Below are 27432 nucleotides of genomic sequence, written 5' to 3'. Positions count from 1 at the left end.
GCAAATAACATATTTGATGAAGAGTTAGTATTCATAATCTATGAAGAACTTATCAAACTCAACACCCAAAAACCAAAAAATCCAGTCAAGAAATGGGCAGAAGACATAGACATTTCTCCAAAGAAGATATACAAATGGCCAACAGACACATGAGAAAATGTTCAACATCACCTATCACCAAGGAAATACAAATCAGGTATCACCTCACACCAGTCAGAATGGCTAAAATTAGCAATACAAGAAACAACAGATGTTGGCTATGATGTAGAGAAAGGAGATCCATGTTACACTATTGGTGAGAATGCAATATAATATATAATATACAATATACAATATTATATATAATATATAATGCAATATATATAGTACAGAATATTACTCAGCCACAAAAAGGAATGAAATCTTGCCATATGCAATGTGTAGATGGAGCTAGAGAGTATCATGCTAAGAAAAATAAATCAATCAGAGAAAGACAAATACCATATGATTTTACTCATATGTGGAATTTATGAAATAAAACAAATGAACATGGGGGTCAGGTAAAAAAAAAGACAAACCAAGAAACAGACTCTTAACTATAGAGAACAAAATAATACTTACCAGAGGGACAGTGGGTGAGTGGATGGGTTAAATAGGTCATGAGAATTAGGAGTGCACTGTTGTGAAGAGCACTGGTGTTGTATGTAAACAATGCATCACTAATTTCTATACCTAAACCAATATTACATTGTATATTAACTAACTGGAATTTAAATAAAACATTGGAGGAAAGAAATAGTGAGAAAACAAAAAATAGTGAGAACAGCTCTTACATTTTTGTAAAATCTATTTAATGTCTGGTCTAATGAAGACATTTGAGTTTTCAGACCTGCTTTTGCATCCAATTCATTGTGATGTATTATTTTGGGTGATATATATGAAGAAAATCCACCCTCACAGAGATATGTAGTTAGAAAAAGAAGAATTTCATGGACCCTGGATAAAGGTCTCAGAGAGTTCCAGAAATCCTGGGAACACACCTTGAGGATAGACACTCTACACTCTACAGTAGACCAGCTGAAATTGAAGAGTTACCCTAGTTACACAAAATAAGAGAATATTTTCTCTACCTATAGTTCTAAGGACTTAAAATTCATGCTTGAGGGGCAAGCTATGTTCCTGAATGCAAAATTAGAAGACCTTGTATTTGCCCAAGTTGTAGTGTTAGTTGGAATATTTTTTTTGCATAATCCCTGCCCTTTTAGTAAAATGCTTGCTGGAAGAGTGGAGTCCCTGACTAAAATGCATCTTTCTAGTTTCATTCACTTTCATAGGAATGGGAAGTAGTGTGGTTGCAACTGTATGAATAAAAATTGACAAGGAAAAAAGTACACAGAAACAAAATAACCCACAGAAATGGAAAATAAAATTTAAAAATTGAGTTATTGGACAATTATACTTGCTGGGGAAGTGCATTTAGGAGCATGATAAAATATTGTAGTAGGTGTATACAAAATGATAGGTAGATATTTCCAGTCCTCATAATATCACAATTTCCTCTTTAATTCTTTGTTGTTGTTGTTGTTGCTGTTGTTGTTTAATAAAGACAAGGGAAGGACAGAGGGAGAGGAAGAGAATCCCAAGCAGATTCCCTGCTGAGTGTGGAGTCTGATGCGGGGCTCAGTCTTACCACCCTGCAATCATGACCACAGCCAAAACCAAGAGGTAGACACACAACTGACTGAGCCAGTCACCCCCACAATTTCCTCTTTATAATTCAGTTTCTGCTCAGAGTGGTAAAATGAACTGCATAACTAACTCCTAAGAGTTCTTTAGCTGATTCATAGTAAGAAAACACAAATTAAATATTGCCATATACTTAGAAAAATGAACACTGAAAGCCTACATCCATGTGCCCTAATTTCATGAGACTTTCCATTTTTTGTACACTTTAAAAATCACTTTTGTCCTTGATTTAACAAATATTTTAAATATCAACTTCATTTTTAAATGTGAGGCTTTTAAAAGATAGAGAATATATTTAGTCTTCATTTTTATAATAAAATATTACTAAGGAGAGCAATACCAAATGCCAATTGGCTTTATTTAAAATAGAGAATGTATATACTTACATACACACATAAGTTGATCTTTTAATCCATCTACAAATTATTAAGGTTTTATTTACCAAGGACCAAATAAAGTCTTGACTGGAGTAATATTCAAATTGACAACAAAGATAAGGGAAATTAAGCTTATCTCCACTCTCTTGAACCTAATATTAAACGTGACCATATTGCTTCAAAATAAAATCTTGTTGGTCCCATATTCCAGGAAGTGGCATCAAACGTTTTATCAGTGAATTGTCAAAAGTAAATCACTTTTTCTGCATATTAGTATCAAAAGAATAGATTCAATGCTTCAATAGAGTATGTAGCAATTAGGGGCACCTGGGTGGCTCAGTCCATTAAGTGTCTGCTTTCGGCTCAGGTCTTGATCAAGCTCCACAGGGAGCCTGCTTCTCCCTCTCCCCACTCCCCTTGTTTGTGCTCTCTCTCTCTCTCTCAAATAAATAAAATCTTTAAAAAAATAAAAGAATATATATCAATTATATGCATTAATAATACCACATTCATACCCTAAAAATTAGCATTGATCCTTTTATCAAGAAGTGTTCTAATTAAACTTTATTTTGATAATTCTTGATTTAAGGCAACCAAGTATTTCTGACAAAATGTTTAATTATTACTCATCTATATAGCACTGGGGTCATCTAAAAACTAGACAAATGACTACATACATGAGAATTAACCAAATATTTAAGACCTCCAAGGCTATTGTGCTATCACGCACTGCCTGAGAGATTCAAAGCTCCCTTTAAAACACGCAGACTGTGGTGCATGAGGACAACTGCTCTGAGCTCCTCGAGGAGCACAGTCCACTCAGCAGCCCACCACCACAGCAACCAATAGTGAAAGTTAAGACAGGGAGCAGAAATAGTCCCCCCTAAGTCATGATAGAATATAACAGAGCTTAATTTAAAATATAATGCTAAGTTTGGTATTTTACCACATTGCTTTCCAAATGGAAAGATTAGATGTTACCAAGATATAATATTTTCAGACATGAAGATTTCAGATAGAAAGTTTGAAAAGTGACCAACCTGTTTTAAAATAGAATATCTTGCAAGCTTATGCAGCAGGTCAAACAGCCAGGTCACTTCAGGGATGAATTCGAACAGGTTCTGTGGCTCCCAGTACTGTACAGCTTCCACTTAAATAGGTTAATTCCCTCATTTTCTGGTTTAATTCCTGTTGAACAAGGAATTAGCAATTAGAGCCAATAAATTATCATTCCGAACATTGTTTATAGATAACCTGTGGGTAGTGAACTTTGAATCCTGCCTGGTCACACCATGGGCACCAATTTCATTACATAAAGGAGGGTCGTGATGAGGACCACATAACACACGTGAAATGCTGAGCACCTGGTACAAGACGGTTTCACAAGAAGAGGTGTTATTTATTGTTTACAAATTACTTTATTCACTCTATATATAGGATTAATGATAGTCATATAAACAGTGATGGAAAAGAATGCAGTATTTTATGTCTCTGCTGCAACTCCTTGAAACCTTGAGCTCTTATGTCTAGCATAGAACTCTAAACTCAGTGAGAATCCAGTAAGGACTGATGAAAACAAATGATTTTTTTTTCTTTTCCATGTAGACAGCCTATCTGATTAAGGGACTTTCTGCACTGGGCACTCATTGGTCATATCTCTTGTATTTAAATATATGTTGTGTTTTATTCCCCTATTCATAGGTTTAAGTCTTCATTTCCCATGAGGTTTCATCATTTCCTTGAGTGAAAGGACAAAAAGAACTCCATGAAAAAAAGTAAGAGACCAGTTCTAATTGTATTCTCATCATTCTGAAGTGACTTAACTCCCTTTACTCTTATTCAAGGATAAGGACTCCCATTTTTTATAGATTCTTAATATCACTCTGTGTGAACATGCACAAGTATTCAAGTATTCTGTTTTAATATCCTTTCTATATTTTAACCATGTCTTTCAACAAGCCATTAATTTAGCATTATGCACATCATCTGATAAAGATACATCATTTTCCAATATAGTGCCATTGCAACATACTCCTGGTGCTTCAAATTTTTTAATCTATGCAGAAATTTTAAAACTAATCACAGTTACTGTGGGAGTATTTTCACTAAATGTGACAGCTTTTAAATAAATTCAAATGTATTTTTGCATTAATTAAGCTTTCTTTCGTTTTTTAATTTTCAATTTTTAATAAAATCATTACATATTTACCATGTCTATCTAAATGACACTGCAGGAGTAGTGGGGGACCCTAGGCTTGCCTCATCCTTTGAACACAGCCAGATAAATATCGAATTATTGTGAACACCCAAGAAATTGATCTGAAGACTGAGAGAACTGCACCACTAGAGAGAAAAACAATCACACTGTGGAAGGTAGGAGCTGCAGAATTAATTTGGAAGAGAAAAGAATTATAGGTGCTGTGGAGGGAGAGAGCCCTGATTGTGGAGAGAGGAATGAGAAAGAGAGACCGAGACAGAGACAGAGAGTGAAAGCAGCATGCAGGGGATTGCACAAGAAAAACTCTTCCTCAAAACCACTGACTGGGAAAAGAAGAGGGTCTGATTACCACAAGTTTTTACAAGCAGTGGAGCTCAAAGTTCCAAAGTTTTAAAAGTCTGCATCATCACCTGTGTCATGCCTGGCAAGCTTAGCAGTACTCCTGGGGGAAGTAGGGCAGAGAGTTGAGAGCAGGTAGTTTGGTCTGAGGGTTCCCTGGGTCACATGGACAAAAACAGAACCAATTACTAGAACCAATACATGAATTCAGCCAAGTTGCAGGATATAAAATCAATGTACTGAAACTTCTTGAATTTCTACACACCAATAATGAAGCAGGGGAAAAAGAGATCAAGGCATTGATCCCATTTACAATTCCACAAAAACAATAAGATACCTACGAATAATCCTAACCAAAGACAAAAAGATATGTACTCTTAAAACTATAGAATATTGATGAAAGAAATGGAAGAAGACACAAGGAAATGGAAAAACATTCCCCCCTCATTGATTGGAAGAACAAATATTATTAAAATGTCTATACTACCCAAAGCAATCTACACATATAATGCAATTCCTATCAAAATACCACCAGCATTTTTCACAGAGCCAGAACAAACAATCCTAAAATTTCTATGGAACCACAAAAAAACCCAATAGCCAAAGAAATCTTGAAAAAGAAAAGCAAAGTTGGAGGAATCACGATTCTGGACTTCAAGTTATATTACAAAGCTGTAGTGATCAAGACAGTATGGTACTGGCATAAAGACAAACATACATTAATGGAACAGAATAGAAAACCCAGAAATGGACCCATAACTATAGGCTATGGGTCTTCAACAAAATGGGAAAGAATATCCAATGTAAAAAAGACAGTCTCTTCAACAAATGCTGTTGGGAAAACTGAACAGCCACATGAAAGGAGAAAGAATAATATTCATATATATATCTTCATATATATATATGAATATTACTCAGCCTAATGAAATCTTGCCATTTGCAATGACATGGATAGAGCTAGAGAGTATAATACTAAGCGAAATAAGTCACTGAAACACAAATACCATATGATCGCATTCATATGTAGAATTTAAGAAACAAAACAAAGAAGCACAGGAAAAAGAGAGAGAAATCAAGAAACAGGCTTTTAACTATAGAGAACAAAGTGATGGCTACCAGAGAGGAGGTGGATGGGGGGATGGCTGAAATGGGTGCTGGGGATTAAAGAGTACATTTATCATGATAAAAAAAAGAACAAAAAATATTTTCTAATTTCTCCTGTGATTTCTTGTTTGGCCAATAGATTATTATTTAATTTCCAAATATTTGGAAGACTTTTCAGTTATATTTGTTATTTATTTCTAATTTAATATCATATGTGGAAGTCCTTCATCCTTTTAAATTTATTGACTTATTTTATGAAACATTATTTAGCTTATTTTTGCTAATATTCCACATCCACTTGAAAACAATGTAAATTCTGTTTAAGAGTTAATTATAATTAATATGGAGCTATATCAACATTTGTATGGTTAGGCATAGAATATTATATTAGTCACTGAGGCACACATTATTAACATCTTTTGATGAGAGTTTTGGGGCTCTCACAGGAAATACTTTAAGGTACACCCATATAATAATTAATAATCCATTTATTTTCATCTGGAAATGTTTAAGGAAGCAGGTGCGGTTGACTTTTTGAAGAGCAGTATAGTCACACTTAATTTGCACCCAAATCCATTCCAGCTGCTAACAATGGTTTAGTCCTTAATCAAATTTGTATTTTGAGTGGAAACAGTTTTTCCTACCAGCCACGAAAAAGTCAAACGCATATGCTTGGAAACTGTGAGAGTGGCCTTTGTGTTATACATCAATAAGAGACATAATCTGAGGTGGTATATGCATTAATAAAAACCACATAAAACATGTTTTTAAAAATCCAGAACTAGAGCAGTTCTCCAGGGAGGGAGATTGACAGAAATAAATAATGAGAAAATTTTCTGGAGACATGGAAATGTTTTAGTTCATGATAAGGTATATACAGGTGTATACATTTGTTAAAATTGTACATATAAGATTTCTTAAAACATATTTGACTGTTTAAAGCAAAAGCTATATATTGTGAGATTTATTACATATGTAGAATTCTATTTCATAAAGTTAGTTTAAAATGATAAAAATATTTTTTAAACTTACCGTGCACATTTTCTGGATGTTTGCTAAATATTTAGATTACTATATTCCACAGCAGGGAATCTGATTGATTAGGCCTAACATGAAACCTAGGAATCAGCAGGCTTAGCAACCATTCCAGGTGCTCCATATGAAGATAGTTCAGTGGCTCACATTTTGAGAGATAATGAACAACAACAAAAAAAAGGTCCAAAACAGGAGGACCTTTTTGAAAGAAGTAGGACTTAAGGTAGGCATTGTAGCATTGGAATAGTTAGATAACCAGCAAGCAGTTACATCATTTTATACAGAATCATTCATTGATTCTAAGATGTAAAGTCCATGCACTTTGTAAATTTCTGTCCTACTATTATTTGGCTTATAGCAAATTAAAAAAACAACAAGCTGTCTACTGACCCATGTGTAACCATGGTAACCTTTTTCAAAGCATAGAAATGGCTATGTTAACCAACAAAATATCTCTTTTAAAGTCCAAATGAAAAGTAGTCTGAGAGGGATCCCTGGGTGGCGCAGCGGTTTGGCGCCTGCCTTTGGCCCAGGGTGCGATCCTGGAGACCCAGGATCGAATCCCACATTGGGCTCCCGGTGCATGGAGCCTGCTTCTCCCTCTGCCTATGTCTCTGCGCCTCTCTCTCTCTCTCTCTGTGACTATCATAAATAAATAAAAATTTAAAAAAATAAAAAACAGTCATTCTAAAAAAAAAGAAAAGAAAAGTAGTCTGAGAGGAATTGGATATAGTGAGGCATGGAATTGCAACTCAAGGAAATATAACATAGTTTGTCTACTGATCTCTCTACAACTTCTACTATGATGTAATAGGCAAGATAAGACAGGTTTTCTTTTTTTTCTTCAAAAGTCCTGTCATGGTGATTAATACTGAGTTAGAAGGTGTCCTGAGCTACATTAAAGTGAAGAACTGAACTTTGTACTGGTGCATTTAGAATTTGAGCATGGACATTGATAAACAATTTGTCTACAAAGGATGTATAATTACACTAAATACCTCATGTATAAAAACTGAATGGTGATTCCAATATCAGGAACCTGGGTGATTAAGAAGTTTGAGGAAATATCAGGGAGCATCACTTTATTCCCTAAATCTAGTGAAGCTTCATATTCAAAGTCTATGTACTTATTTATTAGTAATATAAAAAGCACACATAATCATTATAGTAATGGAAAAAAGCCATGACTCTAAATTAGGAAGAGCTAAACCAAGATACAAAGGAAACAAGCATAAGGCAATTTCCCTCTCTCATTTTTAATATGTGCATGTGTGTGTCTGTATTTGTATACTTTTGAATGAGGTCGGTGGGAGAATTATGTATATTTATATATATTTATATATAATTATTTATAATATTATATATTTACATAATTTATCAAAGGCAGTGTCATTTCTTTTTTTAATAAATGCTTTTAATATTTTATTTATTTATTCATGACAGACACACAGAGAAAGGCAGAGACACAGGCAGAGAGAGAAGCAGGCTCCCTTTAAAGAGCCTGATGTGGGATTCGATCCCTGGACACGGGATCACGACCTGAGCCAAAGGTAGATTCTCAACCACTGAGCCACCCAGGTGTCCCAAATGCAGTGTCATTTCTTATTTATTTATCATTTCAAATTTTTATTTAAATTCTAGTTAGTTAACATATAGTGTATTATTGGCTTCAGGAGAAGAATTTAGGGATTCATTACTTATATACAATACCCAGTGCTCATCACAAGTGCCCTCCTTAGTACCCATTATCCATGTAGCCCATCCTCTACCTACCTCCTCCATCCACCCTTAGTTTGTTCTCTATGGTTAAGAGTCTCTTACAAAAAAAAAAAAGAGAGTCTCTTACAGTTTGCTTGCCTCTCTCATTCTCTTTTTTTCTTTCCTGTGAGTTCATCTGCTTTGGTTTTTTTAATTATTTTTTTAAGATTTCATTTATTTATTCATGAGAGACACAGCAAGAGAGAGGCAGAGACATAGGCAGAGAGAGAAGCAGGCTCCATGCAGGGAGCCTGATGTGGGACTCGATCCTGTGACTCCAGGATCCACCCTAGGCCAAAGGCAGGCACTAAACCGCTGAGCCACCCAGGAGTCCCATCTGCTTTGTTTCTTAAATTCAAACACATAAGTGAAATCATATGGTATTTACCTTTCTCTGACTGACTTATTTCTCTTAGCATAATACACTCTAGCTCCATCCACATCATTATAAATGGCAAGATTTCATTCCTTTTTATGGCTGAGTAATGTTTCATTATATATATATATATATATATATATATATATATATATATATATATATATATATTCCACATCTTCTTTATCCTTTCATCAGTCAATGGACTCTCACTCATGCTGCTTCCATAGTTTGGCTATTGTAAATAGTGTTGCAATAAACACAGGGGTATCCCTTTTAATGATGGGTTTTGTGTTTGGGGGATAAATATTCAATAGTACAATTACTGGATCATAAGGTAGTTCTATTTTTAATTTTGGGGGGAACCTCCATACTGTTTTCCACAGTATCTGTGCCAGCTTGCATTCCCACCAACAGTGCAAGAGGGTTCTCCTTTCTCTTCATCCTTGCCAACACTCGTTTCTTGTGGTTTTTATTTTAGCCTTTCTTACAGATGTGAGGTGGTATCTCATAGTGGTTTTGATTTGCGTTTCTCTGATGATCAGTGATGTTGAGCATCTTGTCATGTTTCTGTCAGCTATTTGGATATCTTCTTTGGAGAAATGTCTGTTGATGTCTTCTTCTCACTTGTAAATTGGATTACTTGGTTTTGGGTGTTGAGTTTGATAAGTTCTTTACAGATTTGGATATTAACTTTTTATCAGATATGTCATTTGCAAATATCTTCTCCCATTCCATGGGTTGCCTTTTAGTTTTGTTGATTTTTTCCTTTGCTGTGCAGAAGCTTTTTATTTTGATGAAGTCTCAATAGTTTATTTTTGCTTTTGTTTCCTTGCCTTAGGAAACATATCTAGAAAATTTTTGCTACAGCAATGTCAGAGAAATTACTATCTGTGTTCTCCTTTAGGATTTTTATGGTTTCCTGCCTCACATTTAGGTTTTTAATCCAAGTGGAGCTTATTTTTCTGTATGGTGTAAAAAGGTGGTCCACTTCTGTTTGTTTGTTTGCATGTGGCTGTCCAGTTTAGAAAATATTTTTAAAAGAGCAAACTCATTCTAAAAGGCCAACAGCACCCCAATACAAAACAAAGACAAAGACATGGGAAAAGAACACCACAGAGCAATATCTTTTGTGAATATAGGTGCAAAAAGCCTTAAAGTATTAGTGAATTGAATCCAACAATGTGTAAAAAGAATTATATACCACAACCAAGTAGAATTAATCTCAGATATTCACAGCTGTTTCAACATCGGAAAATTGACTGATATAACTTATCACATCAACAGGCTAAAGACAAGATAAATCACATGATAATATCAAAAGATGCAGGTAAAACATTTGACAAAAATCCAACACTCATTTATGATAAAAATTCTCAGTAAATTAGGAATATAGGGAAATGTCTTTCCACCTGTAAATAATAACCAAAAACCTACAACTAACACATTTAATGATAATAAACTAGAAACTTTCCCATAAGGCAAGAATGTTCACCCTCATCAGTCCACGTCAAAATCATATTGGAAGTCCTATGCTGTTCCATAGAACAACTCATTGGGACAGAGAACACAAACCTGCCTTTGTTCATAGATAACATGGCTATCTATGTAGAAAATCTGAAAGAATTAGAAAAAAAAACACCACTCCTTGAACTAATAAGCAATTATAGCAAGATTGTAGAATATAAAGTTAATATATAAAAGTCACTTTCTCATATGCAATGACAAAAAAGTGAAATTTGAAATTGAAAACACATTGTCATTTGCATTAGCACCTCCAAAAATGAAATATTTGGGCATAACTCTAACAAAATACATGTGAGATCTATATAAGGAAAACTATGAAACTATAAAAGAAATCAAACTAAATAAATGGAAAGATGTTCTATGGTTATGGATAGAAAGACTCAATAATGTCAAGATGTCAGTTCTTCCCAACTTGATCTTCAGATTCAATGCAATCTCAATCAAAATCCCAGAAGGCTATTTTGTAGATATTGCCAAACTGATTCTAAAATGTATATGAAGAACCAAAAGACCCAGAATAGCCAATACAATATTGAAGGAGAAGAAAGAAGTTGGAAGATTAATGTTACTACTTGACTTTAAGACTTCCTATAAAGTGACAGTAATCATAAGGCAGTGTGGTATTGATGAAAGAATAGATGAGTAGATCAACAGAATAGAGATCTCAGAAATAAACTCACTATAGGCAACTGATCTTTGACAAAGGAGAAAAAGCAACATTGTGTAACAAAGAGAGTTTTCAACAAATGGTACTGGACTAACTGGATATCCACATGGAAGAAATAAATTTAAACACAGATCTCATACCTTTCATAAAAATTAACTCAGAATGAGTCACAGACCTAAATGTAAAATATAAAACTCCTGAAAGACAACCTAGGAGAAAATATACATCATCTTGGGTTTGTAATCCATGAAAGAAATGATAAGCTGGATTTGACTAAAATTAAAAATTTCTGTCTATGAAAGGTACTATCAAGAGAATTAGAAGACAAGCCTAAGGCAGGGATGGAGATATGTCATCATACACTTCCAAACCCATAGAATATATAACACAGCAAGAATGAACCCTACTGTAAACTATGAATTTTAGGTTATGATTTTATGCCAGTATAGGTTCATCAGTTGTAACAAATGTACCACTCTGGTAGGGGATGGTGACAATGAGGGAGGTTATGCATGTGTAGGGCAGGGGAAATATAAGATATCTCTGTATATTTTTCTCAATTTTGCTGTGAACCTAAAATTACTCTAAAAATTAAACTATTTTTTAAAAAGAATAAAAATAAAACACAACATATTAAAATACATGTGGTGCTAATAAGTAGTACCTAAAAAAGAAATTTGTGAATTTAAGTACTTATTAAGAAAAGGAGAAAGTTCTAAAATAAGCAAGTTTCTATTTTATGTAGCTGCAAAAATAGGAACAAATTAATCCCAAAATACAAGAAAATAATGATAAGAGCAGAATTCAATGAAATACAAAATAGTCAAAGGATAGAGAAAAGTCAAGGAAATTAAAAACTGGTTCTTTGAAAATCTTGAAGATTTTTATAAGCATTTAGCTGAACTAAGAAATAAAGGGTGAAAACACATACTAGCAGCACAAGGAAGGAAAGAGAGGACATAACTGCATAACTACAGACATTAAGAGGATAATTAAGGAAATATTAGGAATAAAGTTATGCTAACAAATTTGACATCTTAGATAAAGTAATAAACACCTTAATAATAGACACAAAGATCAAATTGAATCAAGTAGAAAAGCCAAATTGCCCCATATCAAATTTTAAAATAATTGAATTCATAATTCAAGATATTTCCATGAAGGAAAGTCCACATGCAGAGCCTTCATTAATAAATTCTATCAGACATTTAAGGAAGAAATAATGCCAAGCCAACACAAATTACTTCAAACAATAGAGAAAAAAGGAAGACTTCTTAACTCGCTTTGTAAGACCAATATTGATCTGATTCCAAAACTAGGCCAAACTAGTACAAGAAAATAAAACAGGACAATAGTCCTCAGGAATTTAGCTGCAGATATCATTAAGAGCAAGCTACAAAAATAATAATATATCATGACCAAAAAGGTTTTCTCCAGGAATACAATATTGGTTTAACATTAGGGCATCATTTAATGTAATTCATCATATTAAAAAAAATAATGATATACATCTCATTCGAAATAGAAAAAATATTTGACAAAATTTAATCCTTTTTCATCATAAAAACTCAGCAAACTAGATGAGAAGGAAACTTCCTCATCCTGACAAAGGGCATCTATGAAAAACCTATAGTTCACACTGTGCTCAATGATAAAAGAATGATCACTTTCCTTTTGTAATCAGAAACAAAGCAAAGATGCCAACTCTCATCACACTTACTCAACATTGCTCTTGAAGTTCTCACTGTTATAATTAAGGGCAGCAACCCAGGTGGCTCAGCAGTTTAGCGCCACCTTCAGCCCAGGGCCTGATCCTGGAGACCAGGGATTGAATCCCACGTCAGGCTCCCTACATGGAGCCTGCTTCTCCCTCTGCCTGTGTCTCTGCTCTCTCTCTCTCTCTCTCTCTCTCTCTCTCTCTCTCGTGTGTGTGTGTGTGTGTCTCATGAATAAATAAATAAAATCTTTTAAAAAAAATAAGGGGGGGAAGGAAATAAAAGTCAAACATATGAAGAAGGATGAAGTAAAACTGTCACTATTCACAGTTCACATGATTGGGAAGACACAATCCTTAAAAATGTATAAAAATAAATAAATAAACTCTTAAGCATGTAGAGTAAGGTTGCAGGATACTAAGTTAATATTCCAAAATCAGAATAAAAATATTTCTACAAAAAGTCTATCAATGAACATTTGGAAATTTAAATGACTTTTTAAAAGATTGATTTGACAGAGAGAGAGAGAGTGCAAGCAGAGGGAACTGCAGACATAGAGGGAGAAGTAGGCTCCCTGCTAAGCAGGGAACCCTACACAGGTCTCAATCCCAGGACCCTGGGATCATGACCTGTGCCCAAGGCAGACGCTTAACCAACTGAGTCACCTAGGCACTCCAGGAAATTTTAACTGTTTTAATTTCCACTTACAATCACATAAAAAATATGAATACTTAAGGATTAATTTAACAACATATATGTAAGAACATACACACAAAACTATAAAATATTACTGAGTAAAATCATAGGTGATATAAATTTTTTTGCTGATATAAAATTTTTAAAAGGTGATATAAATAAATGAAGGCATATAACACATTAGTGAGTCAGAAGACTCAATGTTGTTAAGGGGTCAGTGATACTCAAATTCATGTATACATTTAATCCCAATCAAAATCTAACTTTTTAGACAATGGTGCCAATCTGGAATAAGATAGTGTTTTCAGTAAATGGCACAGTAACAGCTGGATATCTAGTTAGGGAAAAAAATAAAGCCTGCATATTTCCTCACCTCATACACAAATATGCACTCAAAATGGATCATAATTCTCATCATAAACCCTAACAAGTTTAGAAGACAGAATAGGATCTTTCCTGTGATCTTGGGGTAGGCCAAGATTTCCTAAGGGCACAAAACCCATGAATCATTAAAAAAAAATTTTGATAAATTGCGTTACATCAAAATTGAAAACTGCTACTCTTCAAAAGATATAACTGAGGAAATATAGAGGCAAGCACTGACAAAGAAAATATTCACAAAGCCACAAATCTTTTGTCTAGAAATGAGTTGTATATGGAATATATAAAGAACTCTTACAACTCGATTCAAAGACAAACAGCCAAATGAAAATGAGAAATAATATATAAAGCTATTTCATAAAAGATACATAAATGGCCAATAAATATGAGAAACCATTCAGTATCACTCATATTCATGGAACTGCTAATGAAAACTGCAGTGAGATATTACTCTGTGTCCATGACAATGGCCCAGGTTAAAGTCTTTATATATGGCTTCTGCAAGTACAAAGTAATACAACCTAATTTGAAACAAATTTAATAGTTTCTTATAAATTTAATCAAATACTTCACACACTACAATTCCATTCCTAGGTATTTACCTAAGAGAAATAACACAGGTTCACAAAAGACCTATTTACATATGCAAATAGATCTATTCATATTAGCTAAAAAACTGGGGTGGCCATCATGTCCATCAACAGATGAACTAATGGGACTCCCAGATGGTTCAATTGGTTAAGCATCTGCCTTTGGCTCAGGTCATGATGATCCCAGGGTCCTGGGGTGGATCCCCATATCTGGCTCCCTGCTCCACAGGAAGTCTGCTTCTCCCTCTCCTGCCTGCTGCTCCCCTGCTTGTGCTCTGTCAAATAAAATGGAATCTTAAAAAAAAATCAAGCAGATAAACAAATAAACTAATAAAAAATGTATTATACATCCATGTGATGGAATAGTACTCAGCAATAGATAGAACAAGCTACTGATATCCCAGCAACATGGATGATTGTCAAAAAGCATTGTGCTGAATGAAAGAAATCAGCATGGTGTATGATTACACGTATATAAAACATCAGAAACGCAAATCTAGTCTGTAGTGACTAAAAGGAGATTAGTGGTTGTCTGGTCCCATGAGTGACAGGCATTGACTGGGATTGGCCAACAAATTAAACTCTTCTAGGTGATAAAAATACTCCTGAGTGTGGTAGTAGTACACAGGCATATGTTTTTGTCAAAACTCACCCAGCAGCACATTTAAAATAGGTACATTTCATTTTAGGTTAACACAATAAAGTCCTTTTTAAGGAAATGGGAGTCACTGAAACAGCATGAAAAATGTGAATTTTCAAAAAGTCTGTTTTTGTTTATAGTCAGACACAGACAGATGCTTTTAAATAAAATGTTGTTATGGGGCACCTGTCTGGCTCAGTTGGTGGAGTGTATGACTCTTGATGTTTGGGTTTTGAGTTTGAGCCCACTTTGGGTGGAAAGATTACTTAAAAATTAAAATCCTTAAAAAAATAAAAATAAAACATAGTTACAATCAGGATCGTACCATATGGTGAGAGTAACAATTTAATGCAAGGAAAAATAGTTTGTAGTACCTCATTAGTAACACAAGAGAGGGTTCAGATCACCACCTTCTTCCCTTATCCTGACAGCAGAGCTCCCTACTCCCACCAAGTCAAGGCAGAAGCAGAAGCAGATGACTGTAGCCGCGTACTTCACATACCTGGGTCACTGTTGATAAGTCATGCTAGGAGATGACATATCTGTGTTTATCTTTGCATTTTCTTTCTATCTTGGCACACAGCTTTGGTGTTTACATAAACTCAGTATCAAACTTTAGCTTGTATTTCACAGTTTACATGGTTGAATTTATATATTTCATGCTTAATCGCTTTTTGGAAAGTTATATGTTATTTCTTTTGAACATCATGATTTTTCATCGTAATATTCATGATGTGCCCCTCATTTTCTCATGCTTTCTACTAGAATCAAGAATAAAGGAGGGGATCCCTGGGTGGCGCAGCAGTTTGGCACCTGCCTTTGGCCCAGGGCGCGATCCTGGAGACCCGGGATCAAATCCCACGACAGGCTCCCGGTGCATGGAGCCTGCTTCTCCCTCTGCCTATGTCCCTGCCTCTCTCTGTGTGTGTGTGTGTGACTATCATTTAAAAAAAAAAGAATAAAGGAAGTAACAGGTCTGTTCATTAAATACATCTATCTACGGGAATATAACATTCATAGTTATATGAATGCTTACTGCTTCTTTATGACTTTTTTTTTAGAAACTTAAGGAAGTTTACATAATAGATGAGGGAAAGTAAAGCGAGGTTAATTTCATATTCATGAATTCAATGAATTTTTCCACTTGGACAATGGCTGGATGACAACATGAAGTGAGATTTGGTGTGTCAGAGCCTTCAGACTTTTCCAATGTTTGGAGCTGCCTCATGATGCTTAATCAGTTTGTCTTCAAATGTTATTTTCAAAAATACAGATTTATGCACATTGAATGGCCCCATGTCAATTAATCTTGCTTCAGTGCTTTACATAAAGTAACAACTGATAAATGTTTGCCAATGAAAGTTATCTCGTTTGCCTTTGTCACTGCTTTTCTGATATTCTCTCTGATATTAGTATATAAGACATCTTCTAGTAGACTGCCAAAAAGGTAAGACTACTTTTTCTGGGTCTCCTCATTTAGATGGCAGATTTAGATGGCAGATTTTGTGTGTGTGAAAACTTCTCTAGTTACTTTTCATAATCTGTCAGTCTAGCTTTGTCTCCTAAGAAAATTTCTAGAAAATCTCATAAACATATAATCTTCATTAATACCATTCAAATAGTTTTAGATTCTGTACAGAATTCCTGAATTTACTGTTACAAACTTGAGGCAATTTTAAAAAGATACACATATAAAACATGACACTGCCAAGCATGCATTGCTAAGATCACCGGTGACTATGACAACAAATTATACAGCACATTTAATGATTTTGTGCCATCTGATAGCACATAAATATTTGCATTGGAAAACTGCTACAAACCAGAAAGTGGGATTTCAACCATAAGGAAAGAGGTTTAGGTCTGAGAAGATCAAACAGACGATGTAAAAGGGATATGGGGCAGAAGCTATAATGCTTGGTAGACCAGGTGATGACTGTGAAAAGAGAGACAGACCTCAAGTTTCAAACACTGAGCTGTTAATACAGAACAGCAAAGTACATGAGGTTCTAGAGGCTCTGGGTGAAAAGATCTTTCAAAGACTGTGAAATCCTCTGAAACAAGAATTCTGAGTTATTCATTCTCTTATTTGTTGTATATATCACATAACTTGGTACATAAAAGGCATAATATTAGTCAAATGCATAATTTATTAATGAAGTAGAAATCCATCTGGATTAAAAATAGGAGGTAGTATTTATTTATGAGGGGGATACACCACGCTCACCTTTTTCCCTTTCTCGGTCATTATCTTCAAATAATACTGATTTTCATTGTTTTTAGAGTACTCAAAGCTCTTCCCTGCTGAAGAATTTTGCCCTTGCTGTGTGCCATCTGCCTCAAACATATTTCCATAGCTAGCTTTTTTGTCTCAACTCAGAAGCTACATCCTCAGATAAAGGCCTTCTCTGACTTACTATATTTTAAGCAATTCCCCCAACATTACTCTCTATCACATCACCCTTTTAATGTCTTTCATAACAGCTAACTCAATCTGGAATTCTCCCTTCTGCGCAAGACTTCATTTATTTACAGTCTGTGCTATCTTTTCCCAAAGAATACAATTTTCTTGAGAATAAAGACCATGTCTATCTGTTCGCTGCTTTAATCCCAAGTCCTCAGACACAACCTGGCACATGATAAATATTTGCTGAATGAATAAAATAAACTTCTAAATAAATTGTGACTTTTTATAATCTACATAACTCTGGGTTGAAAATGGCAGAAAAACCTCCACTGGCAAAAAATAATAATAATAATAATAATAATAATAATAATAATAATAATGAATTGACTGCTTTCACCATTTAAGTGATTATATATGAGGTAAAGGAATTGTTACCTGAAACAATGTCACCAGGATGTACATGTCAGCTTTGTTTGCATCTTCAAGGCTGGCTTCGTTGTCAAACTCTGCTTCAGGCACACATTTTAACAATCAGTCCGGGAAGAGAGAGAGCTACTTTTTCATGGAAGCCCAACCTATTTCTCCCTGGTTGTACCTTCATCACCAACCCAATAGCTGGCCAGAGGGAAGAAATAAAGTGCTTGATTACAGCCCAACATGTCCCAGCTGGGATTAGAAGTGGAGTCAATTCTACTCAACTCACAACACTGAGAATGAAGATGTGGTTTCTCAAAGGAAGTTTGGGGTCTTATTACTAGAAAGAGCAGATGCTGGGCATCAAGCAAAAGATGACCTCTATAGTATCTTTCTTCTAATCCCTTAACTAGAATCAATCATAGCCTGATTCAAGCCTATCCCTTTTATTTGGATGTTAGTTAGATTCACATAGTTTTGCTATTTCTGTTCAGAATAAGGAAGACAAAAAGGAGTGCAGAGGCTATGTTATTTAATATTTCTTTGGTTGTTCATGAATATTTCTACAGCTTCTAACAGCTGGTTGCTACTCTGCCTGAATGTCTCCAGAGGGAGGGAGATCACCACTCTCATGGAGTTTCATTCCCTCTTTGGCAGCTTTAAATTATTGGACTATGGCTTTTTTTTAAGCTGGAACCTAATAATACTTGGGAAAGTCTTGGTGGTATAGCCAGCAGAACTCTGGAAAATACTTGCTTAGTGGGTAGGAAGGTAGACTTTTGTGGTTGGCAGTTGCTGAAGGGGTGACTGAGAGTAATGTCTCAGCATTAGGAATTTCCTCTGACTTCTCCTCTGCTTCCATCCTCAGGCCACCTTGACTTACAGAGCTCTTGAATTCAGCACATCCAACCCTGGAATTACCAGTTTTGCTCTTTAGTACCTCTGCCTGCCTTCTACCTCTTTTTTGTTGTTGTTGTTGTTGTTATTATTTATTTATTTATATTTATTTACCAAAGAGAGAGAGCACAAGTAGAGCAGCAGGCAGAGGGAGAGGAAGAAGCAGGCTCCCCACTGAGCAGAGAGCTGAACATGGGGCTCACTCCCAGGACCCTGGGATCATGACCTGAGCAGAAGGCAGACACTTAATGGACTGAGCCACCCAGGCTCCCCTGTCTTCTACCTCTTAAGTACCTTCTCCCTCCCATTTCTGCTGACCTTGTCATAGTTCAGACTCACATATGTCATTGCACTCACCTCCTGTCTTTTGTGTCTATTTAACCTTTTCTAGCTCCTCTTCACACAGCTTGAGAGTTATCTTAGAAATATATACCTGCTCCTTTCCTACTCACCTCTATCAGGGATTCCTCACCCCTTTTAGATTATAGCAAGGGATAGAAGCCTTTCCTCATATCTTCCCTGCCTCCCTCTGCAGCCACATCTCTGACATCTCCTCCATCCCAGCTCACACTTCATCATGAAACCCTGGCAGTTCCCTGAAGTATTGCATTTTTCCATATTTTTGTTAGCTTTCCACTTGCAGTTTCAACTGCCTAGAACACCTTCCTCCCAAGAGAAGTTCTCAGAACTTCTCTCTTCATTAAAGATTTTATTTATTCATGAGAGACACAGAGAGAAAGGCAGAGACACAGGCAGAGGGAGAAACAGGCTCCCTGTTGGGAGTCCAGTGTGGGACTCGATCCCAGAACCCTGGGATAACACCCTGAGCCAAAGGCAGACACTTAACCTCTGAGCCACCCAGGCATCCCCTTCTACTCTTCTTTAGATCCTGCTTTACTGCCCCAGGAAGCCTGCTTCTTACTCCATGTCTGAACTAACTGCCTTCTTTCTGTGGCCTCACAACTAATTCTCCCCTCTCATAATAGTCTTTATATTTGCCTGTGAGCTTTTTGAGAGTAGAGTTAGTCCATGATTTCCCTATCTTAATATATGACTTTCAATCACAGCTCAATAGGTGTTGGTTAAATCAAAGAGCTACATTTCACTGTTACTCAGGTGGAAATTTCCAAGGTTGTAATGGCACAGCCTAAAACTCTACAAAGAAGAAGTTCTACACATAACTTAATGCCAACTTTAATCAATGAATCCTTAAATGTATGAGAATTATGACAAAAGGAAAAAAATGGAAGTCTTTTGACTTATTTTTTTAAGATTTTTTATTTATTTATGACAGAGAGAGAGACAGAGACACAGGCAGAGGGAGAAGCAGTCTCCAGGATCACACCCTAGGCCAAAGGCGGCACTAAACTGCTGGGCCACCAGGGCTGCCTGTCTTTGACTTCCTCATTTCAAAAGGGAATATGTGATCTAGATTACATTATAGAAATCAATACCGTCACAAAAGGGAAATTGTCAAAAAAGGAAGCACCCAAAAGAATATCTGTAGTATACTTGATGATGTTCCAGCTAATACAATAAAACTACAAGAGTTGAGCTCCTTTCCAACTCTCTTCAATGGAACAGAAACTCAACTAGACTAAGATAGCATTCACAAGACTCGGGTGAGGATGCAGGACAGAGACAGATCTCTGTTGGCATGCTCTGGGGAGGTCAAGGGTAGCAGACTTTGGAAATTTCTTTGGTCAGCAGGAATTTGCCATATGTCCTAGAGATGTGAAAAAAAGTTAGAAAAACTCACAGTATATAAGTATATTAAATCATGAATCAAAAGAGCCCATAAGTTCCCAAAATGAAATGTGGTGTTGGAAGAGATTAGGGATCTAAGTAGGAGCTGAGTTTAAGTGCTAACAACATGAAACTAAGAGTCAGTGAGAGAAAAGGATGTTTACCATTTTGCCTGGCTTCTGCACCATTTATAGATACTTCCATTGCTCTCTGTGGTTTTTATAATAGTAAGTGGAAGCCCACATAAAAACTCTTTAAATGCCATAAAGATGAGTAATATGAAGACAAAGTGCTCAAAGTCATCTTTGCCACAATATGTGGACAAATTTTCCATGGTCTCATGAGGCAGCTTAAGAAAGATTTAGATTTCTATACCTCTAGTTAGTGTTTCTGTCTAGAATTAAAAGAAGAGCTAAGATTAAAAAGCTATTTTTTATTCTGATAGTCATAAAATACTGAGATATAAAAATGCTTTTACCCAAAACAATAATCATGTTATTACTGTTTTTACATTCCCTTAATTGTTGGTAATTTACCATCACAATAGTTAAATTCTAAAAAAAAAAAAAAAAAAAAAAAAAAACAATTCTTATTTATTCCTTGGTTGACTTGGCATACTATTAGTTTCTTGATAAAGAAAGGAAAACGGCCCATATGCTTGAGAGAACAGTCAAACTGAACTGAGTTCAAATCCGGAGTCAGTCTCTTTGATCTGGAGCAAATGACCTAATTTCTGATTATCTCTACATTTTTTGAAATGGTAATAACCACACAGTGTGTTATGAAGATTATATGATAAAATAGGCAAAAAAAGTCTGAGCTCAGTTCCTATGTTATTCCTACACTACCCACGGAGTGAGCCATCTTATCAGCCTACAACTTCCCTGAATGAGCAGACAAGAGATTTACTGAACAACTGAATCCCTATTGAATCACAGAGAGGGGCTGAGGGTAGAGGACATAGGCAGAGCAGGCCTAAAAAGAGACAAAGATTGAAATCCAACTCATAAAACCAACTACTTAATAACTCTTTAGAAAAGATGAGAATATCTTTTACTGATGAAAAGTTTTGTTTCTAAAATAAATCACAAAAAAAAGTGAGTTAGGCAACTTTTCCTCTCTATAGTATTTGCATCACATAAAATACCATGAACACTAGTGAAATAATTGATCTTCATGAAGCAAGTAGACAAGCAGAAACTATTCAGCATAATTCTAATTTGTCATTATAATTCTTTCCATGTGGCTCATCTATATAAATATCTATAATAGGTTTCTATGGGTACCATAACATATTGCCACAAACTTAATGGCTTAAAACAACACTAATTGAGAGGCGTCTGGGTAGTGCAGTTGGTTAAGCATCCTACTCTTGGTTTCAGCTCAGGTCATGATCTCAGGGTCTTGAGATCTTGGGTCTTGAGCAGAGTCTGCTTGGGATTCTTTCTGCCCCTCCCATTCATACTCTCACTCCCTGAAATAAATAAATAAATCTTTTTTAAAGAGCACACAAAATGATTATTTTACAGTTCTGTCAGAAATCCAACAAGGGGCTCACTGGGCTAAAATCAAGATGTCAATAGGGCTGTACTCTTTCTGTGGGTTCTAGGGAAGAATCTGTTTCTTTGCCTTCTCCAGTTGCCTAACAGGTTATGGCCCCTTCTTCCATCTTCATAACCAGGAATAAGAGGCATTCCTTCTCACATTACACCACTCCAACTTCCTCTTCTGCCTCCCTCTTCCACTTTTATAGACCTTTGTGACTACACAGGGCCTACCTGGATAATCCATTGATTTTAAATTTTTTTTTTATTTATTTATGATAGTCACAGAGAGAGAGAGAGAGAGAGGCGGAGACACAGGCAGAGAGAGAAGCAAGCTCCATGCACCGGGAGCCCGACGTGGGATTCGATCCTGGGTCTCCAGGATCGCGCCCCGGGCCAAAGGCAGGCGCCAAACCGCTGCGCCACCCAGGGATCCCTAATCCATTGATTTTAAAGTCAACTGATTAGGACACCTGGGTGGCTCAGTGGTTGAATGTCTGCCTTTGGCTCATGGTATGATCCCAGTTTGGGAATTGAGTCCCACAGGCTCCCTGTGGGGAGCTTGCTTCTCCTCCCTATGTCTGCTTCTGTGTGTGTGTGTGTGTGTGTGTGTGTGTGTGTCTAATAAATAAAAAAATAAAATCTTAAAGTCAACTGATTAGCAATACTTAATTCCAGGTACAATGTAATTCATCTTTGCCAAGTAACCCCATGTAGTCACAGGTTCTGGAAATTAGTGGGAAACATCTTTGAGAAGAGAAAAGTGGGCGTTATTCTGTCTACCATAATCTCCAAGGAAGATCACCTCTGAATTATATACCATTAATCTCTCGCTGTAAATAATACACTGCAACTCACGCATACCTTATTCATTTTCTTCCAATGATTCAAAAACAGTGGAGTTCTCTCAGCAACTTTGGCAAAGGTGTTTCATTTGACTTAACAAGAGCAGCAAGAGACAATGCTCTGACAGTAAGAGTTACATGACCAAAATCATTCCTGTTTACACGAGGCAGTGGAATTTTATTTTATCTGATGTCAGGTTCCTTTGACTACAGGAAAAATAGGGTATCCAAATTTAATATCCATGTCAACAAGTCATATATGGCTGTCTTCATACACCCCTGTAACCCATCATACTATTTACTCCTTTTTGCATCTAGAACTTGCTGTATTTCCAAAGAGAAAAATATCTGTTCTGTTTGCAGTAAGTCAGAATAATGACTTAGCAAGTGAAGTATAATGTGGTTGGGATCTGAAAGCACAGAAACTATGAGATGAATTTTTCTGTTAATAGGCTCGTCTAAAGAATAATTGTGATTTCAAGCCTAAATAACACCACACATAAAAAGACTTGGTTGCAAAAAATATTTTTTTAAATATTTGGTTGCTTAACAACATTAGAAACATTAAAGCTATATATAATGTCACCCCTGAGAACAGTTTAGAAAACTGTTCTTAAAGTTTTATGTAAATGCATTGTCTGGGTCAAGAGATGTAGGTTAAAAGGGCCTGGAGCACAGGCAGGTAACAGAAATAAGTGGATGAGGCCAGGTGGGCACTGAGTGTACTACTGTCTTTGTTGTTCCATCTGAAGAGGTCAGCCACCTCAGCTCTAACAGCTGATTGTTGGTTCATAAAATTGTCTGACATTTTTATAATTCAGAAAATGTAATTTTTATGTGGAAGCATTCATGTTTTCAAGGCTGACAAGTTAACAATATATCCTAATCCCTTGACAGAAATAAAACGCAGCCATGGACCAAATTTAGCTAATCAGCCAGTAGTTTGCACCTCTGAATCGAGATCAGCCAATCCTTAACAACTACCTGTATTTTGCTTGATAAAATCAAGAGTGGTGCTTCTTTTTTTGCGACAGCTTTCCCATCAGAACACAAGTGTGAAAACCACTGCTAAACCTAAATCAAAATAGGAAAGGAAAAGACTCACATCAACATCATTGCCATTGGACACATAGATTTGGGCAAGTCTACCACTACTAGTCATATGATCTACAAATGCGGTGAGACCAACAAAAGAACTATCGAAAAATTTGAGAAGGAGGTTCTGAGATGGGAGAGGGCTCCTTCAAGTATGCCTGGGTATTGGGTAAACTGAAAGGTGAATGTGAACTTGGTACCACCATTGATATCTCCCTGAGGAAATTCAAGACCAGCAAGTATTATGTGACCATTGTTGATGCCTCAGGACACAGAGACTTCATCAAAAACATGGTTCCAGGCACATCTGAGGCTGACTGTGTGGTCCTGATTGTTGCTGCTGGTGTTGGTGAATTTGAACCAGGTATCTCCAAGAATGGGCAGACCCATGAGCATGCTCTTCTGGCTTACACACTGGGTGTAAAACAACTAATTGTCAGTGTTAACAAAATGGATTCTACTGAGCCAATGTACAGCCAGAAGATATACAGGGAAATCGTTAAAGAAGTCAGCACCTACATTAAGAAAATTGGCTACAACTCTGACACAGTAGATTTGTGCCAATTTCTGGTTGGAATGGTGACAACATGCTGAAGCCAAGGGCTAACATGCCTTGATTCAAGGAATGGAAAGTCACTCATGAAGATGGGAATGCCAGTGGAACCACACTGCTTGAAGCTCTGGATTGCATTCTGCCACTAACTCGTCCAACTGATAAGCCCTTGCGTCTGCCTCCCCAGAATGTCTACAAAAATGATGGTATTGATACTGTCCCTGTGGGCCAAGTGGAGATTGGTGTTCTTAAGCCTAGCATGGTGGTCACCTTTGCTCCGGTCAATGTTACAATGGGAGTAAAGTCTATTGAAATGCACCATGAAGCTTTGAGTGAGGGTCTTCCTGGGGACAATGTGGGTTTCCATGTCAAAAATGTAGCTGTCAAAGATGTTTGTCATGGCAATGTGGTTGGTGACAGCAAAAATGACCCACTGATGGAAGCAGCTGGCTTCATGGCTCAGATGATTATCCTGAACCATCCAGGCTAAATCAGTGCTGGATATACACTTGTGCTGGATTATCACACAGCTCACATTGCTTGCAAGTTTGCTGAGCTGAAGGAGATCATCATCATTCTGGAAAAAAGCTGGAAGATGGACCCAAGTTCTTGAAATCTGGTGATGCTGCCAGTCTTGATATGGTTCCTGGCAAGCCTACGTGTGTTGAGAGCCTCTCTGACTATCCTCCTCTAGGATGTTTTGCTGTTTATGACATGAGACAGATGGTTGCTGTGAGTGTCATCACAGCAGTGGACAAGAAAGCAGCTGGAGCTGGCAAGGTCACCAAGGCTGCCCAGAAATCTCAGAAAGCTAAATGAATATTATGCCCAATACCTGCCACCCCAGTCTTTATCAGTGATGAAGGAATTGTCTCAGAACCGTTTGTGTCAATTGGCCATTTAAGTTTAATAGTAAAAGACTGGTTAATGATAACAATGAATCATAAAACCTTCAGAAGGAAAGGAGAATGTTTTGTGGACCATTTGTTTTGTGTGTGTGTGTGTGTGTGTGTGTGTGTGTGGCAGTTTTAAGTTACTAGTTTTTAAAATCAGTACTTTTTTAATGGAAACAACTTGACCAAAAGCTGTCACAGAATTTTGAGACCCATTAAAACAAAAGTTTAATGATAAAAAAAAATCAGCAGTGGTATAACTTGTCTAATTGAATGCAAACATCAAAACCTAGAAGAAAAATGTGTGTACACAGATGAGGTAAAGAACCTTAGCATGCGCCTAAGGGGTTCTTTGTTCCTTACAGGGAATCAATTATGCCTCATGTTTTGTTATGACACACATAGCATAGTTTCTGTCACATAATAGGCTTTAAGTAAATGTTTAATGAATAACTGAGCTTTAAAGAAAATTTTGGTTACTCTGAGGATTATACTCATACTTGTTAGCATAAAGAAGTAGCAACCTATAAAATGTAGGGTTAGCATAGAAAGTAAGAACCCTTAGGGCGCGTGGGTGGCTCAGTCACTTGGGCATCTGACTCTTGATTTCGATTCAGGTCATGATGTTGGGGTCATAAGATTGAGCCCACATTGGGCTCTACGCTGAGTGTGGAGCCTGCTTTGGAGATTGCTTCTCTCTCTATGTCTCTGCCTCTCTCTGTGTGTCTCTCATGAATAAATAAATAAAATCTTTTTAAAAATTTTTTTAAAGTAAGAAACCTTAATATTTTCCATATTATCAAAAGATATATAGATAGATATTCTAACAATCATTATGTTGCACTGACCAATAAGATCTTTTATAATGTAAGGGGCAAAGCCAGATCTTAACTTGAAACTGTAATATAACAACCTAAACCAAGTATTTGTAAATTTTTATGTTACAAAGTGCTTTCAGTATGTGATTTCTCTTATCATCAGAACATTTCTCTAAGGTAGATAATACCTTCATCTTAGAGATGGAAAACTTGAACTACGAAGGAAGCTAAGCAATTTTATAAAGACTTTAGAAAAGTCTTTAGCAGAAAATTAGCTATCGAACTGAACTTAATCTTTCAGCCCATGATGGTTCTCCCCTGAAAAGGAGACAGTGTGAAGTGTGACAATAAGGCATAGAATCAGATGAATTAAATATTCACAATGGCATCTTCATAAACAGGATGTGGAGGAAATTACCTCTGTGTAGTACAGAAGAGGGTGGTAAGAATAAGTATAGAAGGAAAGTATAGTATTTTTCAAGAAGGTGTGTAGACATCAGGGCACCTTATTCATCATGACTCCAGTTGCATGTTGGGTAAATCATTCAGCAAAATGAGACAGATTAGTTTGACATGTGTTGTTTCACTTAGAAACACATTGCTCTGTAATATTTTCATTTCCTACATATATCTGTCTACCTCACTACAGTGGAAATTTCATGAAGGTCAGAGGCTAAAACATAAGAGTTCTTTTTTTTTTTATTTATGATAGTCACAGAGGGATCCCTGGGTGGCGCAGCGGTTTGGCGCCTGCCTTTGGCCCAGGGCGCGATCCTGGAGACCCGGGATCGAATCCCACGTCAGGCTCCCGGTGCATGGAGCCTGCTTCTCCCTCTGCCTATGTCTTTGCCTCTCTCTCTCTCTGTCTCTCTGTGTGACTATCATAAATAAATAAAAATTAAAAAAAAAAGATTTTATGATAGTCACAGAGAGAGAGAGAGAGAGAGAGAGAGAGAGAGAGGCAGAGACATAAGCAGGCTCCATGCACCAGGAGCCTGATGTGGGATTCGATCCTGGGTCTCCAGGATTGCGCCCTGGGCCAAAGGCAGGCGCCAAACCGCTGTGCCACCCA

The 27432-nt window shown here is 36.4% G+C and overlaps 1 pseudogene; it reads left to right on the top strand.

Annotated features, from left to right (window-relative positions):
• The window catches only part of LOC129522700 (elongation factor 1-alpha 1-like), a 72790-nt pseudogene extending 47322 nt beyond the window's left edge, over nt 1-25468 (top strand).
• The last annotated feature ends 1964 nt before the right edge of the window (nt 25469-27432 follow it).

Source organism: Nyctereutes procyonoides, unplaced genomic scaffold (assembly GCF_905146905.1).
Source record: "Nyctereutes procyonoides isolate TBG_1078 unplaced genomic scaffold, NYPRO_anot_genome, whole genome shotgun sequence".
In the NCBI taxonomy this organism is placed as follows: domain Eukaryota; kingdom Metazoa; phylum Chordata; class Mammalia; order Carnivora; family Canidae; genus Nyctereutes; species Nyctereutes procyonoides.
The sequence above is the reverse complement of the archived record's forward strand: the minus strand, read 5'-3'. Positions and strand labels throughout refer to the sequence as shown.